The following is a 20,736-nucleotide window of genomic DNA, read 5'->3' as shown; positions in this document are numbered from 1 at the left end:
ATATTTAAAACCAGCTCTGTCCCTGCTGCCTTGTGCTGGTTCTTAAATTACAGTGGAACTCTACACATTTTTTCCCTGTAATGTTAGGAATCAGGACAGGCTGGCAAGCCTGAGGCTGGTTAGTGTTTTGGGTGGACACCTCACGCCATTTTTTTAAGTAAATTAACCCTATTTTATCCATTTACAGAAAGAAACATACGCATACACAATGATTTGTGTCTGTTTCTGACCATCTCGCAGCTCAGGGGGTGAGAGTTTGAAAAGTGATTTTGACAGAGAGTTTGCTCCTATCTCACCCGAGCTTGTCATCCCGATTTTTGGTAAAATTGAGAGATGTAGGTTTTAGGTGAAAAGTACTTCCGATTTGGCCTGATGGTGATAAGATTTGAGATTGATATCTCACCCGAGTTTTACGAGTGAGATGAGAGAAATCTCTCTCTAACTCACCCAACTTTGCCTTTAGTAAATTTGCAAGCAGAGAAAAAATCAATAAATCACCAGAGATGGTCATCTCGACCCATCTCGATTGTTAGTAAATTTACCCCCTAGGATCAAGTATGGTCGCCAAAATATAATTATCTGATTTCAAGAGATTGACGACAGTAGGATCCTGTCAAAGCGAATGAATGGCTTGATCTACAAGTCCGACATGCTTAGCGGAATCACTCCATTTCAGCTCCTCCTTCAGTTTAATTGTGTGAGCAAAACATGGGATGTGTTCTAATTCACCCACATGTAATGCTCACACAATATTGCTGGCATTGTCAGAAATCACACATCCCGAAGAGAGTCCATGTGGAGGCAATACACTTACCCAGTGGGCTGTCACAGTCATGTAATTTTTAGTTTGCCATGTCCCACTTGTCCACATATCTGTGGTTAAGTGGACAGTGGGCATAATGGCATTTTGGAGCACATTAATAAGGTTTTTTTTAATGCACTTGTACAAATTGGGAATTGCTTTTCTAGAGAAGTGGAATCTAGAAGGGACATGGTAGCAGGGACACAGGACCTCAATTAACTGTCTAAAACCCACTGCATTAATTGCGGATACTGGATGCACATCTAATACCAGTATAGCTGTTATGGCGTCAGTAATCCGCTGTACAATTAGGTGTCTGATGTCATAGTTGCTCCCAAATCCAAAGCATTTTTTGACAGTCAATTGTTTGGTTGAACTACTAAAAGTAGTCTTCTTCCTGGTCCCTTTCTGCGATGAAGATCCACTGATAGCAACAGCAGCAGCAGGCATAGCACTCAAGGATCCTTCTGAGGAACAACGGATAGGAGAGGAGCCAGTCCTTTTGAAATTGGATGCAGGACTACTTCTGAACACGAATGAGGATGTTGATGATGATGCAGGCATTGGTGGTGGAGATTGCAGGAGCTTGGATCCAGATAGAAGGGTGCAGCTAGGTGACACTGGACTGATTGTTGTTCAGATTTTTATCCTCAAAGTTTTAGAATTTGAAATACTCTTTCCAATTTGATGAATGCGCTGCAAGTGACGTAACAGGGAGGAGGTGGTGAAGATCCTTACCTCTACTCACTGTTACATGGCAACGATTACAAAAAGCTTGGCAAAGGTTGTCTGGATTTGGGTGGAAATAATTGGCTAACGCACACACACACAGAAAAAAAACACTTTGAAAAATGTATTTTAAATAATTTTGGAACTTGGGGGGAGAGCTGCGTTGCTGATAAGTGTGGATAACGCACACACACATAGAAAAAACACTTTTATTTGTTTTTACACTGGAAGGGGAGAGCACCCCTGAATGAGGCAGCACCCCCTTTATAAATGACACAGGCAGGACCCCTGTGCAGCTACGTTGCTGGTAAGTGTTGCTAATGTGCACACACAGAAGAAAAACCTTTCTTTTTGGCACACTGGGGGGTGCAGCACCCCTGAACGATGCATCAGCCCCTTGATAAATGACACAGGCAGCACCCCTGTGCAGCTACATTGATGATAAGTGTGGCTAACATGCACACACACTTTATTTTTTTCACACTGAAGGTGAAGAGCACCTCAGAAAGACAGAGCACCCCCTTGACAACACAGCAGCACAGCCAGCCAGCCCATATGGACAACAGCCAGCCAGGAGGGAAAACTCGAGCCGACTCGGATCTCGGCTCGGATTTGTACATTCGGTTGGGTTCGGTTCTGAGAACCAAACCCGCTCATCACTAAAATAAATACCTTTCATTTATTATAAAATACCATATGGCAAATAATGATAGTAAATATACACCAATTTCTATACAGTACTACTAATACTGGTATGCAAAGGACAGACTAGGATGTACATGTAATATATAACATAAAAGTAGTTCCGTCTTGGGTTTCAAGATCTGTATTTACTAAAATTTAAGCCCGATGCTAGTATATTTAAAATTTCCCATATAAATGAATGACGATGGGACTCAGTGAAGGTCTCTAGTATACATCACTGTTGGCCAGTGGCCTTTAAATCCCAAAGTTGTCTCCACAAAATAGCAGGGACTACAGGGGACATGCCTCCTGGCATTGTTACTCACCCTAGCATGTAACAGTCCAAACAAAATAACTTGGAGATATCTGTGCCCTCCCTCCGGCAACTCAGGATCACCTTCTCAGTGTAAGCGCCCGATAGTATGGAGCTAGCACAACATATGCCGGCAGACTTCTCACACATTGTCAGCTTGACCATAGAGCTCAGCATGGAATAAATTACTCCTCAATCAACGCGTTTTGCCTGGATAGGCTTTGTCAGGTTCATAGCATAGCCGATTGCAGTTTGTTCTTTCCTTAATAAAGCATGAAAGGGACAGCTGTGTTCTCTGCTTAGGGGGAATGTTGCTCCCACCCAGTGGCAGATCTAGACTTTTCTTTTAGGGGGGTGGTTTACTGTTTAGCATCGACTCCTCCCCTTTCCAGCCCCGACTCCTCCCCCTCTAATTAACATCTTGCCTTGCCAGCCAATGAGGTGAGTGTGATAGTGGTACAGTACCCAATATATCTGGGCCCTAGTTTGAAACCATGAGAAAGCTATAATGAGGCAAGATCACAGCCTTCACCATTTCTAAAAAAAACTTTATTTATTACACAAGCAGCAGCACACTGGATTGCAAACACTGGGTGCCAAGGTGCGGCTTGTGCCACCTTGTTGACACAAACAGCAAGTGACTGAAGTGCGGACCATGCTGCCTGGATGACACAAACGGCAGGAGCAAAACAACGCAGTCTGGGGAACTGGATACTCGACTTGAACATGAGACTCACAGCAGAACCGGCAGAAACGCGCGTGAACGCTATCACCGGCACCTGAGCAATGCATCAGCAAGGTAGAAAAAGGAGGACGCACCAATCCTGTTCCAGCAGAGGTGATGTCAGCCAGATGGCCACTCCATCAATTTGGTGGTTCAGAATTTTATTTTTAAAAAATGAAAGGGGCATGCAGGAGATGCTGTCTGTGGTCATTACAATTTCTGGACATTCATAAACCATAAAATTGAAAATATCAGGCAGCAATGCCCCAAACAGCACATAATGCAAAGAAAAGAGGTGCAAGATGGAATTGTCCTTGGGCCCTCCAATCCACCCTTATGTTGTATATATGAAACAGGACATTCACAGTTTAGCAAACCAATCACTTCAGTGACAGGAACTTCCACTTGCAGCTGAAATTATTGATTTGTTTGGACCCCCCACAAAACAAGCTGCCAATGCACTGTGGACATTGGTGGCAATGATCCCATACACAAACTGGCTTTACAACATAAGTAAGATCAGATGTCATCATCGACATCATCGTCATCCCCTTCAGTGTATTCATCCTCCTCTTCTTCACACAATATTAATTCGTCCCCACTGGAATCCACCATTACAGACGCTTCTGAATTTCTTGACTTAATTGCTGGTAAGGGTCATTCTCGTGGATTTTGTAATTCATTTTGATGAACATCATCTTTTCCACATTTTCAGGAAGTAACCTCCTAAGCCGATCACTGACAAGGTTCCCGGCTGCGCTGAAAACTCTTTCAGAGTACACACTGGAGGGTGGGCAACTTAAGTAAAGCAAAGCCAGTTTGTGTAAGGGACTCCAAATTGCCTCCTTTTCCTGCCAGTAGTGAAACTGACTGAGTGTCATGCCTATTTGGATGCTATCTCTAAAATAATCATCCACCATTCTCTGAATATCAGACAAAGTCACAGTAGACATGTCACTCATTGTAGGCAGTTCTTTCAGACCCAAAATATCAAAATATCGTTAGGTTTTGCTGACTGATCTGCATCACCACCAGCAGTTGGTCTCTTAGGGAAATGTAATTTTTTCCTGGCAGCTGCAGAAACGGAAGGAGGAGATGCTGCCGTGTCACGTGCCACTTGAGCTGACAATTTTTTCACCACCAGCTCTTTGCATCTTTTCAGATTTTTGTCTGTCAGAAAGAAAGAAAGAAAGACACAAGGTATGCTTAAACCTAGGACCAAGTATGTTCGCCAAAATATAGTTATCTGATTTCAAGATATTGACGACAGTAGGATCCTGTCAAAGCGAATGAATGGCTTGATCTACAAGTACGACATACTTAGCGGAATGACTCCATTTCAGCTCCTCTTTCAGTTTCTCCAGCTGCTTTTGCAAAAGTCTGATTAGGGGAATGACCTGACCTGCATTGCCGCTCCTTTCCCTATGTTATAGGCCCTAGTGTAGCCTTGGATGGCCTTTTTCTGCTCCTCCATCCGCTGAAGCATATAGAGGGTAGAATTCCACCTAGTTACTACCTCTTGCTTCAGCTGAAGGCAGGGCAAACTCAACAGCACTTGCTGGTGCTGCAATCTTCAACACGCAGTTGCTGAATGTCGAAAATGTCCTGAAATCTTTCAGGCCACCAGATGGTTAAGGTGGTTAAGGTCCTAACCTCTACTCACTGTTACATGGCAACAGTTACAAATGGCTTGGCAAAGGTTGTTTGGATTTGGGTGGAAATAATTGGCTAGCGCACACACACACACAGGAAAAAACACTTTGATTTATTTATAAAAAAAAATTTTGACACTAGGGTGGAGAGCTGCATTGCTGATAAGTGTGGCTAATGTGTGCACACACAGAAAAAAAAAACACTTTTATTTGTTTTTACACCGTGAGGGGAGGGCACCCCTGAATGAGGCAACAGCACATTGATAAATGACACAGGCAGCACCCCTGCACAGCTACTTTGCTGATAAGTGTGGCTAACGCACACACACAGAAAAAAAACACTTTGATCTATTTATTAATTTTTTGGCACTTTGGGGGACAGCACCCCTGAAAAAGGCAGCAGCCCCTTGATAAATGACACAGGCAGCACCTATGTGCAGCTACATTGCTGATAAGAGTGGCTAATGTGCACACACAGAAAAAACCTTATTTTTTTCACACTTGGGGGGGAGTGTACCCCTGCCTTTTGATAAATGACATAGGCAGCACTCCTGCACAGCTGCGTTGCTGATAAGTGTGGCTAACCCACAAACACATACAGAAAAAAACTGATTTATTTTTTTTTGGCACTTGGGGGGAGAGCACCCCTGAATGAGGGAGCAGCCCCTTGATAAATGACACAGGCAGCAACCCTGTGCAGCTGCATTGCTGATAAGTGTGGCTAATACGCACACACAGAAAAAAAACTTTTATTTGTTTTTACACTGGAAGGGGAGAGCACCCCTGAACGAGGCAGCAGCCCCTTTATAAATGACACAGGCAGCACCCCTGCGCAGCTACTTTGCTGATAAGTGTAGCTAACAGACACACACACACAGAAAAAAAACACTTAGCTTTATTCATTATTTTTTGGGGCACTTTGGGGGAGAGCACCCCTGAACAAGGCAGCAGCTCCTTGATAAATGACACAGGCAGCACTCCTGCGCAGCTACGTTGCTGATAAGTATGGCTAATGTGCACACACACAGAAAAAAACTTTATTTTTTTCACACTTGGGGGGGAGAGCACCCCTGAACGAGGCAGCAGCCCCTTGAGAAATGACACAGGCCGCACCGCTGCGCAGCTACTTTGCTGATAAGTGTGGCTAATGCACACACACAGGAAGTAATCAACCCTAGCACCAGTGAGAGTATAGACAAACTAAACCAAATTAAAACCAAATCCAGATAACTGAAAAACTGAAAGTGTAACTAGAAAACAGAACAAAAATTGAGAATAAAAAAGAGAGGGGGTGTCACAACTTGACCTGAGGCAAAATTAAAAAAAAACACTGGAGGAGACATGAAGCTGAAAGTTAAGTAAAATCGAACAGGGAAAAACAAAATTCCTCAGGAGTAGCCTATCCTCAACTTAGAACACACAATTTAAACTACTGAAATCTAATTTAGCTTTTATAGGCATTAGTTTTCTATTGGCCAAGGGCTTTAATATGGGCAATAAAAAATCCAGACACCATGGCAGACTTTGCTGCTCCGATTCAGAAAGAATGGGTTCCAAATTCACCAAGAACATTCAGAGGATTTAAATGCACCGCTTCAAGACCCACCCGATTTGGAAATGAATCATAGGTGGGCCATCCAAATGAATCAACCAAGCCCCTTTAACAGTGGGCCAATATAATAAATATAGTATAGCAAGTTACACTGGACAAATTCTGGCATCACTGAAGACTGAAAAGGACACCCAATGACTCTTGCCCATCTGGTCAGTCTTGAATCACTGTAACCAGCACAGGACTGGTGCGTCATCCATAAAAACATGTGAATGGGATAAATAAGGATAGGCCCTTCTCGAAGGAGCAGCCAACTCAGAGACTTAGATGGCTCTATGAAAGGCCATATCATAGGCCAAACTAAAAAGAGATAAATGTCAATCAGCTGACGAGAGTCAAGAGGAACCAGGGCCAAACTGGCCTACTACTTTAAAGCTTTCTGAACCAGTAAGCACTTGGTAATGTCCTTCAAACCCGTAACTGGAAAAAAAAATAAATAGCCCAATAAAATCCTTGCAGCCACCACCCTGGATCTCCCAGTCTCAAACATACTCCAAACAAAAGTGAAAATAAGATTGTGACCGCTCTTACCTCTTTTCTCGCTATGGACTCTATTTACTACAATCCGCATTGGTAATGCAGATTGTAATGTGATATTACTGAGTGAATTCGCATTGCGAATTCAGGCAATATCACAGGAATTTACTACAAATCCCTTGCATGGACAGAGCTTGCGAGAAAGCTCTGTCCCTGCGAATCCCCTCAGTACACTAGTCAAAGGTATTTATGCAAAAAATACCATGACAAGTGCCCCGCACATGCGCCGACCGGCTGCCGCTGCTATGGCGCTAGGCCCCACCCTCATTGCCAAGCCCCGCCCCCCACAATCGCGGCCCCCTCCCCCCCATGACCCCCTTTTCCCTTAATTACACTTACCTGCATGATCCGGGCTCCGGTGATGTCCTCCATGTCCTCCAGTCAGCTGACATCCCATACTGCACTGGGACCCTGTCAGGTGATGACCGAGCCGCAGTGCACCATGGGAGATCAGTTGACCAGAGAGAGGACATCACCGGAGCCCCGATCTCCGGTCCCTGGACTCAGGTAAGTTTGTTTTTTTGTTTTTATTTACTTATTTTTAACTTTTTTTATGCTGTGTATCAGCATGTCGTCTGTTTAGACCACACAGCTGATCACTGGGGCCGGCTCCGGGCTCTGCTCTCCCCATCAGAGCGGAGCAGGAGTCCGGTAACCGGGGGAGACCTCCAGGTGGCGTTATTATCACAGGGCTTTCCCCAGTATTTTTTCACAATTTATTTTTAGTAACTTTGGCCATTTTACAATTATGTGAAATGCGATCAGCTTACTAATAATAAGTGATACTTAGGGGTTGGAGTCGAATTTTACGAATTCTACTCCAATTGCCCTGTAGCAATTTTAGCTGATACCAAAATAATGTGAAAAGGGTGTGAAAACACCCTTTTTCACTTTATTTTAGTAAAAATAATGTTAATAAATAGAGCCCTGTGTCTCCAAAAATGTAGCCACTCAGACCAGGCCGAGCAATAACTCTGAAAAGTTGCAGGTGCTAGGGCCTGATGCGCTCTCCCTTACATGGCAGCTTGATAACCTGCCAGACATAAGGGCACTACTCATGCAACTGATTGGCAGATGGAGCCAATTCATGAAAAAGTGCCCAATCAAAATGAGACAATGTATCGGCGATGTCATTGTGAACACCAGGAACATGCCAGGCTCAAAACAAAATATTAAAACAAAGACAATGAAAAACTATTTGAGCCAATAAATGAAGGATTGGGAGGGAACTGGCACACTGACAGCTGATCGCATGAATCACCCCAAGATTATTGCACCAGAATACCACACTAGTATTCTGAAAAAGATAACCCCAGAGTTCGAGAGAAACCATAATTGGAAAGAGTTCAAAAAGAAAAATATTCCTAGTCAAACCTTCAGTGTCCTACTTTTCTGATCAGTGAGCCGGACACCATCTAACATCAAAGTGAGCCCCAAAGCCAAACAATCCGTAAACAATTTGAGAACATAATTGGGCTTGGTTGGGGCCATCCAAATGCATGTTCCATTGAAATGTGACACAAATTCCTCAAAAACTCTCTCCCTTATTATCTCCGCAGAATGGAAAATTTAATAGTAAGGTCTGTGAGCCCCCACCGTAGCCCGTTCTATCTTTTGGAAATAAAGAAGACCCATGGGAATCACCCAAGAAGTGACATTCAAGAGACACAGCATTGACTGTACCTGTTTCGGCAAGATTGCATTCTCATGCGATTTTAGCCTGTTTTTCCAACTCAAAAATTTACTAAGCGCAAACATTTGTGAACTTGCAGGAAACAAACATCAAAACTCACACGAATTTACAAATCACGACCAAATACACCGTCGGACAAGCTCGTACTGTCAGTACTGCAACTATTTCAGTACATAAAGATAGACTACTTTTGCCAAAGTTCCATTGTGGTCATTGGAGGAGCTATCCTGCTTGCTGGCATGCTTCTCATTCAGGGGTTAGAGTGTTAAAGTGATCATCTGTTTCCCAGGTGTCGTCAGGTTGTGGGATTCCTAGATTGCTCATTATTTCAAACCTGGTTCCATTTGGGTCACATGTTCTGAAACTTCTTATGGATCACAGACCTCTAGTATAAAGCCTGTTACTAACTGTGTCTCAGTGTCTGTGCAACATTGCTTTCAGGTCTTTTCTTGGACTCCTGCCAGATTCCCGCTGTGCCTGTGGATTGCTGTGGACTTTGTTATATTCCAGATGAACTTCTGATGCCAGTTATCCGCTACACTACAGAGCCCAGCATTCCTATTGTCTAAGTATTGCTTTTTGCTCCATCATTGTGCTTTCATCATTTTGCTGCACATTACCTGTTGTCTTTTTGTTCCTGTGGATATTGAACTCATCCTTGCTACACTGTCAACTGCACCGTTACAGTGTCATCTCCGCATCACGGGGCTCAACCCCGCTCCATACTCTAGCCACACAGGGCTCAACCCTGCTACAATCTTCTCCGCATTATGGGGCTCAACTCCGCTCTGAACCCTAGCCACACTACAGGGCCCAACCCTGCTACAATCTTTTCTGCATCACGGGGCTCAACCCTGCTCCGTACTCTAGCCACACCACAGAGCTCAACCCTGCTGCAATCTTCTCCGCATTCTGGGCCTCAACCCCACTACAATTTTCTCCACGTCATGGGCCTCAACCCCGCTACAATTTTCTCCACGTCACGGGGCTCAACCGTGCTACAAATCCTCTCTGCATCACGGGGCTCAACCCCGCTCCGAACTCTAGCCACGCTGCAGGGCTCAACCCTGTCCTGGAATCTCATTGTCTTACAGGGTTTAACCCTGCTCCAACTTCACTACTCCACAAGGCTCTCACTGCACCGCAGGGCACGGCCCTGTCCCGGAACTATACTATTCTGCAGGGCCTGCTCTGCTCCGAATTTCCATTACTACAGGGTTCTACCCTGGCCAAGGTCCTTAATGTCATCCTGAGGTGTTAGCCAGGGGCGCCGAGAGGGGGGGGAGCGGGTACAGATTACCCGGGCCTGGGCTTCCTGAGGGGCCCAGCCGGGGCCTGGGTCCGGCGTGTGCTGAGCTGCAGTGGAAACTGCTCATGGCTGCTGAGCAGCAGCCACAGCAGTCTCCTATGCCTGTGGGGGGGAGCGATCACACTGTTCATGCCCCCCTGGCTTTGAGCAGGGCTGAGGGGGCACAGGGCGCCCCCCTCCCCAGCACGCAGCAACGCTTCGCGGCGCTGCATATCCTTTTTTTTACCGGGAAGGGGGCATGGCCACACCTCCCGTGATTAGGCCACGCCCCCTATTACCCGGGCACGCCGTGGCTCTCAGCAGGCCTGGTGTTAGCCTCATACTGGACTCTGGGTTCTCTACTACGTTAGTTCTTATATGTTAAAGACTGCATATATATTTGGGGATTCTCTCCTATACGTATTATTGCATATGTGAACCTCTGTGCTTTTTGAGACTTTATATGAGACCTTGCTGATTATAATTCTTTTGTGAATAAATTCTATTTTACTTTTATCCTGTGCTACTGAGTTTCATGGAAAGGTCATTCCAAAGACCACCCCAGTTTATTGTGCCTAGTAGGCCTGCCTCCCTCCAGGAGTCTCAAGTGTCGGCAGCCGTGACACGTACTTTCCATAGGACACAACACGCAAATTTACCAAGAATCCAATTTTGAAACTCGTATGAAAAATGACCAAATTCTCACCAAAATAGGTTTTTCAAATAGACGACCTCCTGAGGTGAGTGTTTGCATGTGTTTCAAGTTGCAATTAGTGGGATAAAAGATGATGCCTAGTAAAGGGGCTAAATGAGCTGCATTGATTTGTGTGAAGCAAAGATGGCAGAATATACTACCAGTACTATTCACTGCATGTGGCTGGGATTTCAGAGGCTCTACCACCAGGATGGAAGGATTCAGGAGCAAGAAACTGAGCAGGCTCATGAGGTAATGCAGGTATCACAAAGGCTGCTCAGGCCACGTTTTTAGGAGGTGATTAAACCTGAATGCATTGGCCGAGGGCGTGGTCATACAAATGTCCCTGATGAACTGTAACCACATATTCCATTTGTATGACCAAATCAATGTGGACATAGACCCTGACACAGCACATTCCCACTCTGTCTCAGGCCTGCATAAGCTTCTGGCTGTGTTTCACTTTCTGGCTACTGGTAATTTTCAGTCTGTGACAGTAGAGTTCTCGTGATATCCCAGTCAACATTCTCATGGTACCTACAGTAACTCTGGTAATGGTGGCATTTCAGCCACTAGTGGAAACCTGCATCTGCTTCCCCAGCCAGGAGTCACAGTGGCGTGCAGTTAGTGTAGCTTATTTTTTTTAGCATTGTGGGCATGCCTAATATCTTAGATTCTTGTGGTGTATCAGCCAAACAGCATGTGGTGGGATACACCATGCACACACAAAGAACATGTACAGGACAAAAGTAAAAACACAATTAAGAAAGATAGATAAAAAATGAGACAAACAGATATATGACAAGCAGTGGTGTCACAAGGGGGGTGCGGGCAGCACCGGGTGTCACCCTCCTAGGGGTGACACCAAAAGCAGCACACTCCCTAGCCATCACACACAGCTGCCCGCACACTCCCTTCCTCCACAGAGCTGCCCGCAGGGCCGCCGAGAGAGGGGCAGAGCACCCCAGTAGCCACTGCAATGTCCAGGGCAGTGATCCGCCTCCTGCCACCCACTTCAGCGGCCACCACCCATCCCAGCCACAGTGAATAAACTTATTTTTTTCTTCAAATAAAGCATGCGGCACGAGACGTCATGGCGTCACACTGCGCCGCCGCTGCTGCTGGAAGGATTGAGATGAGCCCACTGCTCGCCCTCTACTCCACCCACCATCGTTGCTGGAAGAGTAGAGCCCTCCAGAAGAAGGTAAGTGAAGCGAGACTGAGGGCTGGCTGGAGACAGAATTGCAGGCTGGCAGTCTGAGAACTAAAGTGTGGGCTGGCTGGGGACTGAAGTGGGGGCCGGTTGGCTGGGGACTGAAGTGGGGGCTGGCTGGCTGGGGACTAAAGTGGGGGATGGTTGGCTGGGGATAGAAGTGGGGGCTGGCTGGGGTGACAGAAGTGGGGGTGGCTGCAGTATGGGGACACAAGGGATGGCAGGCTCAGGGGACACAAAAGGGGGGCTGGCTGACTGGGCACACAAGGGATGGCTGTCTGGGGACAGAAGTGGGGGTGGCTGGCTGTCGGGGCACAGAAGTGGGGGTGGCTGGCACTCTGGGGACAGAAGTGGGGGTAGGCTGTCTGGGAGCACAAGGGGGGACTGGCAGTCTGGGGACACGGAAGTGGGGGAGGTTGGCTGTCTGGTGACACAGAAGTGGGGGCAGGCTGTCTGGGGACAGAAGTGGGGGCTGGCTGGGGTCACAGAAGAGGGGGTGGCTGCAGTCTGGGGACACAAGTGGTGGCAGGCTCAGGGGACACAGAAGGGGGGCTGGCTGACTGGGGACACAAAAGGGGGACAGGCTGTCTGGGGACACAGAAGGGTGGTCAGGCTGTCTGGGGACATAAAAGGGGGAGACGACTGTCTGGGGACTCAGAAAGGGGGCTGGTTGGCTGGGGATACGTGCTATTTTTTGTGGGGGAGCAATGTTTATCTCTGTGGGGAGCAATGTTTTTTATCTCTGTGGGAGAGCAATGTTATTTTTTCTATTTGGGAGCATAGAAGAGGGGGCAGACTGCCTGGGGACACAAGGGGGACTTGCTGTCTGGGGACAGAAGTGGGGGTGGCTGGCAGTCTGGGGACACAAGGGTGGGGCTGGCTGAGGACACAAGGGGGGGCTGGCTGCCTGGGGACACAAGGGGGGCCTGGCTGGGAACTGAAGTGGGGGCTGGCTGTCTGGGGACACAGGAGGGGGGCCTGGCTTGCTGGGGATACAGAAGGGGGAGCAGGCTGGCTGGGACACAGAAAGGGGGCTGGTTGGCTGGGGATACGTGCTATTTTTTGGGGGGGAGCAATGTTTATCTCTGTGGGGAGCAATGTTTTTTATCTCTGTGGGAGTTCAATGTTATTTTTTCTATTGGGGAGCATAGAATAGTGGGCAGATTGCCTGGGGACACAAGAGGGGACTGGCTGTCTGGGGACAGAAGTGGGGGTGGCTGGCTGTCTGGAGACACAGAAGTGGGGGTGGCTGGCAGTCTGGGGACACAAGGGTGGGGCTGGCTGTCTGGGAACTGAAGTGGGGGCTGGCTGTCTGGGGACACAGAAGGGGGGCCTAGCTGGCTGGGGATACAGAAGGGGAAGCAGGCTGGATGGGGACACAGGAAGGGGGGCTGGTTGGCTGGGGATACGTGCTATTTTCTTTGGGGAGCAATGTTTATCTCTGTGGGGAGCAATGTTATTTATCTCTGTGGGGAGCAATGTTATTTAACTCTGTGGGGAGCAATGTTATTTATCTCTGGGGGGAGAAATGTATTTTTTTCTGTTGGGGAGCAATGTGTTTTTTTCCCTGAGAGGACATGTAAAAGTAAAGGAGCTTTGTTGCCGGCAGGAAGAGACGCCAGTGAACAGTGGGATTTCTGCAACCTCTCTCTGCATTTCAGGGTCTGTTTTATGTGTTACTGGGTCTTCTCTGTAGGCAGTTAGTGGTGCAGTTTCTGGGCCGCTGTGTCCAAAAAAAAGTGGGTCAGTTTCTGGGCACTGTTAAAAAATATATTTGTTTCCAAAAAGCAAATGAGCAGTATATGGTCAGCTCTTAAAAATGCTGACCTGTCATGTTCCTATGAGTGGGTGCTTCTCACATGCTAGACACAACCCCAAAAAGGCAGTCATTCTCCCAACACGCTAGGGCCACACCTTCTCCAGGTGATCCCCGGAAGGTTGCTGTACCTGGGTCCAAGAATTCTCTTAGCAGCCCTGCATGCCCGCACCCCCTCACACACACTCGCTGCTGCAACCACAATTCTGCCCGCACCCACCAGTCAGCTCTCCACTACCACCCCCGCGGGTGAGAAGGTATGGGCGGCAGCAGCATTTTGGTCCAGTCCGTCAGACCGACCTCCTCTCTTCTCTACTCAGAATGCAGGGCATGATATCATCACACCCAGGCATTCTGGGAGTACTGGACTTGTAAGGGGGGAGAGAGCATAGAGCTGTGCACCTTGGTCCTGATTTTTTTTTTTTTGGGGGGGGGGGTGTCACCATGAGTTACAACACCGGGTGACACCAACCCTAGTGATGCCACTGATAACAGGACGATAAATAAGCACAAAACTATTTCCACATACCAAGCAGCAATCAATTCCAGTAGCCAAAAACTCTCCCAAACCACTAAACTCACTCCTCCCTGTCCCTCAGCGACCTCCAGCCAACAAAACCCTCAAAGGTTGGGCTGTTTGTGGCATTTTTATATGCTTGGGCAGTGTGTACAACATGATTGCTTCAATCAGAACATGTTTCTAGGATGATGCATGCAGTTTCGTGTGTGTTTTATAAACACATCCATTTTCACACGTGTTTTGCAAAAAACTCACACGACAAAACACATTTGCATTCACCATCGAAAAACATGATTTTGCAAAACTCACTTCTTTGTAAATTTGCCTGGGAAAACTCAAGCGTGTTCATGGGAACCTTTCTTCTGAGCCACTGCAGAGGAGGAAAAAAAGAGCCTGGTAGCTACTGCATATGTACTGTATATAAATTTATACTGCCCGGTTATATAATGCATTATATTCAGCTCAGCAACACTTATTGCTATTAAAATTTATATATTTATATATTTAATTCTAATATAGTAGCTTCGTATTCTATTTACACTACACAGCTCCAGTTGTAGGTCTTAAACTATAGGGGTGATGTATCAAGCCTATAACAACCAGTGGCAGATATTACCAGTCCGTGACTGCACTGGCTACACTGTGACTGGAGGTGGCTTGCTCTTGGAAGTGCCACCTGCCAGTCACGATGAAGACAGGCAGCCAGGGGGAGGTGTCTCTTCCCCCTTGGACTGCCTGTCCGGGCTGCCATAAGCAGCGAGCGGCACTAGAAAAGCAATTCCCAGCCTGTACAGGAACGTTAAAAAAAACTTAATTAGTGTCCTCCAAAATGCCGTTGTACCCACTGTCCACTTAACCACATATATGTAGACAAGTGGAACAGGGCAAACACAAGTTTACATGACTGTAATAGCCCACTGGGTGGGTGTAATTCCTTCAGCTGCACCAATATCAGCAGCAGCAGCAGCAGAATTTAGGCAGGCTACGCTGTGTATAACTGGTTTCACTAAGAGTTATACTGCTGACAACCTCTTAGAAAAACTCAGTGAAGTCATTGCAAAATGGCTTACCCCGCTTGCACTCTCCTCGGGATTTGTGATTTCTGACAACGCCACCAATATTGTGAGAGCATTACAGCTGGGTGAATTCCAACACATCCCATGTTTTGCTCACACTATTAACTTGGTGGTGCAAAAAAATTTTTTTAAAATGACAGGGCCGTGCAGGAGATGCTCTCTGTGGCCCACAAAATATCTGCACATTTTCGCCATTCAGCAGGTGCATGTAGAAGCTTGCAGCATCTGCAAGAAATGTTGAATTTGCCCTGTCACCAGCTGAAGCAAGAGGTAATTACAAGGTTGAACGCCACCCATTATATGCTTCAACGGATGGAGGAACAGCAAAAAGCCATCCGAAGCTACCCAACAAACTATGACATAGGAAGAGGAGGGGGAATGTACCTTACTCAAGCTCAGTGGAAAATACTTTCCATGTTGTGCAAAGTGCTGAAACCCTTCAAAGTATTCACCAGTTTGTTCGCTTTGCCAGGTTAACAAGATTTTACATTCGGATCAATAAATTTTGGCGACTGTGCTGGATCCTAGGTTTAAGTCATACATCGTGTCTTTCTTCCCAGTGGACACAGATCTTAAGAGATGCAAAGAACTGTTGTAAAGAAATTGCCAGCTCAAGTGGCACGTAATGCAGCGATGGCTCCTCCTTCAGTTTCTCCAGCAAGTGCGGCTGCTAGGAAAAAACGAAACTTTCCCCCCCAAAAAAACCGACTGGTGATGCAGATGAGTCAACACAACCAAGTTTTGACATCTGGTCGGGTCTAAAAGAATTGCCTACAATTAATGAGACCTCTACTGTGACTCCATCTGATATGGTCACCATTCAAAGAATGGTTGAGGACTATTTTAATGATATCGTCCAAATAGGCATATCAGACAGTCCGTTTCACTACTGGCTGGAAAAAAAGATAATTTGAGGCCCTTGCACAAACTGGCTTTGGTTTACTTGAGCTGCCCACCCTCCAGTGTGTACTCAGAAAGAGTTTTCAGTACAGCCAGGAACCTTGTCAATGATCGGAATAGGAGGCTACTTCCGTAAAATGTTGAAAAGATGATGTTCATCAAAATGAACTACAAATTTCACGAGGAAGACCTTTACTGCCAATTATGTCCTAAAAACTGTTGTGTATATAGGACATCATAAAGCATAAAAAAAAAGGAATCTGTTGCACAGGAAAATATATAAAAATTACATACGAGAGATACCCCAAATAGCAAAGATTCTTAATCCGAATTATAACTGGGGGTGCTACCACACATCCAAAAGATATACAAATTGGTGAGGAAAAATGAAAAGGATCTGTAGATGGTGCACAGATATTAATATATAACTTTTATTCTATATATATTGGTGTGAACTTACAAGTACTTGACTGCTATTCCCAAGTAATACTATATAAGAATGACTCTAGCTAGTTAAGAATGTTGCCCATAATCAGAGTAACTATATATCTCTCATATTAGTGTTTCATATTGTAAGAACAGTCATTCATTGTCTGTATCAGATAGTTGTAAATAGTTGAAAAGGATACTAAAGGCGGGTATCCACTTATAGATATACAGACGAGAGCACGATTACGACATTGCTGTTGTGCTCTCGTTTGTATATCTAGTGATGTGCCTAGGCTGAACGTTCACTCATCCCCGCACATGCTGAACCTGACGAGATAGTCAGGTTGACCAGCATGTACGGGCGATGTCGGATGACGGAAGCGACCAGCGTGCACGCGCATCGTTGGTCGCTTACGACCAAAACATGCACGATGCATGCGCGATTTGCAAACGATTGCACGATAACGATGTCGTTAAATCGCTAAATGGATCCCCCCTTTACTCTTGGCACAATATCAAAGACTGCATCTATTGCATTTAACGCTCCCCACTGCATAAATATCCTGTATTCCTTTGCTCAATAGGTTTTCAATAGCAGAATATCAGGTATTTAATACACAGGATTGTAGTGTATACAGTATAGGATTGCAATTTATACCAATATCATGGACTTCAGCAATTGCATTTACTATTCCCCACTACATGAATATCCTGTATCCCTTCGTTCAATGTATTTTCAATAGCAGCATATCAAGTATTTAACATACAGGCTTGCGATTTAAACACATGATTGTAGTTTATCAGTATAGGATTGCAGTTTATACAATGTCATGGGAATGCAATGCTGAAGTACTAAGTGTGCTTATTAGTAGTAAATTTGTGGGAATAGTTATATTTTAGTCAATGATCATCACCACATTATCAGTGTAGTATAGAGCCCCTGTCTTTCACTTTGTTTAAGTAAATAGAAAGAGCAGTGATGTATCTCCTAATAAATAAATATGATCAGAAATATTGATGTGTATTTAATTCATATCAGTAATTACAATAGTACTACATCAATAAATCAATATTATTGCGTGTGTATAACACATCACTGCTATCAGTATCAAACAGATACTTATTGGGTCACTTTGCCCTATCCAATGTAGCAATTCCACTGCACATATATCATGTATCGTGCCGCTGTATTTACTATCAATCCTACTGCGTCCCTATTCCTATATTAAATGCAAATAAGAATAGATCTCGTATTATCAATCATATCGGGTTGTGTCAGGGCATATGGAGGAAGGGAAGTGATCCTATCTACACTTATTGTATCATAAAACATACACCAGATTAATTAAATTAATCAGACATGACAAGCACTTGGCTATTGATGCCAATGTACGTTTCGCATAGACTGCTTTAACAAGGCAACTGGGCCGGAATACAGAGGATCCCTGAATAGATTGTTCAGCCAATCATTTTTTGTTACAATTAACTTGAATTAGATTAGGCACCATGTTCAGGCTATTTCTTATCCTCAGTTCATTTGCGGCTCCTCTCATCTATTCTCTTAGTACTCGATTTTCAATGACTATATCTAGGTCACAAATGGTCTCCCTATGTTCTAATTATCACAATAAAGACATCCTTACTATTATAGAAACAAATACTTTATTAAAATGTATACTCACAGTCAGTGGCGTAACTAAGGGGGGGTCGAGCAGGGCATGTGCCCTGGGTGCCGTAGGACCAGCGGCGCGGGAGGGCGCGATGCTGGCCACGGTCCGGCCCGTCCTAGTTAGGCAGTGTAGCTCCGACCGCAGTGTGTGCGGTCAGCGCTACACATTTACACAGGACCAGCACTAGGCTTCCCTGCACCGGTCCTGTGCTGCACAGCTGAGCCCCTTCCCTCCCCCTGAGTGCTTACCCAATAGCGCCAGGAGGAGGGTGGCAGACGTGCTCAGGCTGTGCTAAAACACACATTGCCACCAGCGCTGGCAGCGATGTGTGTGTTAACTAGCAGCCAATGAGAGTCAGACTACTCTCATTGGCTACTGCTGCTACTGCACACACATCACCGCTGAGCTGCAGCGATGTGTGTGTGAATCAGCAGCCAAAGAGAGTCATACAGACTCTCATTGACTGCTGCAGCGCCCACTGCAAGAGTCGGCTCCCTTCCGGCTCCTGCAGTGGGTAATGGGTGAGACGTCATAACGTCTCTCCCAGCGGGTTAGACGCAGTGTGATGAGGTCACGGACCCCACGCTCCACGAGACAACGCTGGTTATGGAAAGCAGCTGGTGATAGCTTTTTCTGTGATACACTTGGGTATATAGGTGAGTTTGTTTTTACTTTATTCATGTAATGTATATCCTGATGAAAAGACCGTGTAAATCTTGAAACGTCGATTTATGGATTAAAATCTGTTTGCCATTTTTGAAGTCCACTGAGTGCCGCCTGGTCCCTGGGGTACAGGGGTCTTTTTATGTATACCTAATTTATGGATGGCACCGTGGCATTTGAATACAATTATGCGAGTGCCCCTCTACAGGCATCTCTATATATATATATTTATATATATATATATATATATATATAATTGGAGGTGCTACCTGTGGAGACCATTGATATATACACAAAAAAGAAATACAGGTGCACAACTCCAAATTAATTAATTATATATAAATAAATACATTTTGCAGTAAATACAATAGAAGTTTTTTTCATAATCTTGGCCAAGGTTATGGGCCTGCCCACCATATCCGGGTAACCTCTTGTCGGGCAGGTCCCTAACATACTAAGGCTCAAATCCAGAGCACAGGACACCGCAGTATAATACATTTTCCTTTAACACATTTTAATATCTCACTGTCTGTTTCTTTTATATATATGTATTTCACTTTTTTATTTATATGCTTTATATGCGGCCAGCGGCTGCTCTTAACACTTCACTTTTCTTATTAGAACGGTGCCTTGGGTGGTTTGGCTGGGCTAGTTTGGGGTGTCCTGCGCTCTGGATTTGAGCCTTAGTATGTTAGGGACCTGCCCGACAAGAGGTTACCCGGATATGGTGGGCAGGCCCATAACCTTGGCCAAGATTATGAAAAAAACTTCTATTGTATTTACTGCAAAATGTATGGGGAAGGGCCAGGGAAGAGATAGGGAAGGCCAGGAGATGCTGGGGATAAAAGAAGAAGCTACAAGTGAGAATGATAATAAACAGGAAAACTGACAGGCCCAAACAGCGCCCCCTGCCCTGCGGTGCCCTGTGCCATGGTTGCACTACCCTAGTTACGGCCCTGGATAGGAGTGTTGAGGATGCATAGATGTGTACAACTCAGCAGGGGCAGTTTATGAGTGGAGGTAGCCTGTATAAAGTCTGCGTGTGGGTCCCCCTTTTCTAACTGATGCAGTAGATGAGTAGACTCTGGCGCTATGACCGAATCTACTGTGTATGTGCAGATCTACAGGAAAATGGTGCTGGTGCTAATTTGCTGGTTATTTCCCTAATGCACATGTGCAGATCTCTGGAAAAATGGTGCTGGTGTTAACTCCTGGTGATTTCTGTGGCACCAGTGGAGAGGTGAAGATACTCTGTGGGTGCCGCTGAATATATGTGTGTACAGGTGCAGTTGTATGGCATATCTTATGTGCATACCAGCAGATGCCTTATCACTACAGACCAGCTGCTTAACCAGTGGAATGGTTTATTGAAGGACAAATAAGCTACAGTCATGCTCGCTTGATACGCACTGGTTTGGTTGGAGAGGAGAGAAGCTTGAGCAGAGCAGTGTGTCACACAGGTCACCAGCCAGTTAATGTTTGTAGCTTGCTGCAGAGCTGTAACTATTGTTTTTGGTGCCCTGTGCCATAAAGAGCATTGGTGCCCCCCCATTTTTCAAATAGGGACATAACGCACCCAAAAAAGAGTCACAGCCTCATGGGGAAGGGTCAGGGAAGAGATAGTGGAGGCCAGGAGATGCTGGGGATAAAATAATAAGAAGCTACAAGTGAGAACGATAATAAACAGAAAATTTACAGGCCTGACCAGCGCCTCTTGTCCT

This window comes from Taudactylus pleione, unplaced genomic scaffold (genome assembly GCF_031769625.1).
Source record: "Taudactylus pleione unplaced genomic scaffold, aTauple2 ptg000497l, whole genome shotgun sequence".
Classification (NCBI taxonomy): Eukaryota; Metazoa; Chordata; class Amphibia; order Anura; family Myobatrachidae; genus Taudactylus; species Taudactylus pleione.
The sequence above is the reverse complement of the archived record's forward strand: the minus strand, read 5'-3'. Positions refer to the sequence as shown.